At 69.2% G+C, this 1,407-nt stretch overlaps 1 protein-coding gene across 1 annotated transcript in view; it reads right to left on the bottom strand.

Annotated features, from left to right (window-relative positions):
- LOC114042374 (zinc finger protein 391-like) overlaps window positions 1–776 on the bottom strand; it is a 16,688-nt gene extending 15,912 nt beyond the window's left edge. The window contains exon 1 of the mRNA XM_027861058.1: window positions 611–776. The gene's annotated coding sequence lies outside the window, so the exon portion shown is untranslated. The remainder of the gene's footprint in view (window positions 1–610) is intronic.
- Window positions 777–1,407: the final 631 nt, after the last annotated feature.

Below are 1,407 nucleotides of genomic sequence, written 5' to 3'. Positions count from 1 at the left end.
TGGAGGGCGGAAAGGGGGACATCTGAGTGTAGCTTTAAGCAGACCGCCTGGATTTGGGGGTAGCTGGGATGAGGGCAAGTATCTTGGGGGTCCGGGGGTGGTAAGTGTCTGGGGGATGGAAGATAAGACAGGAGGGAGACTGGATGTCTGCATAGAAGAGGGGCTGCATATGGGATGCGGTCCGCTGAAAGAAGGAATCTTAGGGGTGGGGGAAGGACAGTACCAGGGAGATCGAAGGCGGGACTCTGGGGGGCGGAGCAGGGGGCAGGCCAAAAGGGGGAAGGCGGGGTGCCAGGGAGCCTGGAGGTGAGCACTCTGGGAGGAGGGGCGGGAGGCGGGCAGAGGGCGGGACAGAGGGGAGGAGGCTGGAGGCGGAGCGCCTGGAGGGATGGGTGGGGGCAGAGAGAGAGATGGAGGGGAGGAGGCTGGAGGCGGGACCAAAGTGGAGGAACAGGCTGAAGACAGGAATGGGGGGGGGGGGCGGGGGGCAGGGTGCCTTCCAGGAGGGCAAGGCAGGAATGGGGGGTGGCTGCCTGGGGGGGGGGGGGCATTGGAGCCAGGCTGAAGAGTAGATGCCTGGGGTCCCATCGGGGGAGCCAGCGACACTCACCGGGAGGTCCGACGGGAGGAGGGAGGCAGCAGGAAAAGGCAGCAGAGGCGGGGCGGAGCCTGAGGCCGGAGCAAGGGCCCAGGTCCAGGCTCTGTCCGCCGGGGGACCCCTCGCCCAGCCCCGGGTTCCCAGCAGGCTGCGAGTCGGCGATCTCAGGCCCGAAGGCTTCCTGGAGGAGGAGTCCAGGGCTGAGCTTGCCAAGGCGGGGCCGCGTGGGAAGGGGAAGAGGAGAAAGAAGGGGGGCCTCCGTGGGCTGGCACTCTCTGGGCTCCGGGCTCTGGGCCCTCCCAGGCCCAGCCGCCCCGCCCCTGAGGCCTCGGGATTGGGCCTGAAATGGAGCGTACCTCCCTCTGACCCTCAGTAACTCCATCTTGGTTGGAGCTGGCCTGCCATCCTAGGCTGGCAAAGCAGAAAGTCTCCCTGTCTGTGCACGCTGGGCTGCGAAGCACTGCCTGGGCCCCGGGCCCTGCGGCCTGCGCCGTGCACCCTGGGCGGTGCACGCTGGGCTCTGAGCCCTGCCTGGGCTGTGCACCCTGGGCCGTACTCCCTGGGCTCTGAGCCCTGAGCCCTGGGCCGTGCTCCCTGCTGCGCCCTGCGTCCTGGGCCGTGCACCCTGGGCCGCTCTGGGCCCTGCCTGGGCTGTGCACCCTGGGCCGTGCTCCTTGGGCGGTGCACGCTGGGCTCTGAGCCCTGCCTGGGCTGTGCACCCTGGGCCGTGCTCCTTGGGTCGTGCACCCTGGGCCGCTCTGGGCCCTGCCTGGGCTGTGCACCCTGGGCCGTGCTCCTTGGGCGGTGCA

This window comes from Vombatus ursinus, unplaced genomic scaffold (genome assembly GCF_900497805.2).
Source record: "Vombatus ursinus unplaced genomic scaffold, bare-nosed wombat genome assembly UNPS02014417.1, whole genome shotgun sequence".
NCBI classification, from domain to species: domain Eukaryota; kingdom Metazoa; phylum Chordata; class Mammalia; order Diprotodontia; family Vombatidae; genus Vombatus; species Vombatus ursinus.
This window is presented reverse-complemented; position numbering and strand designations above follow the sequence as displayed.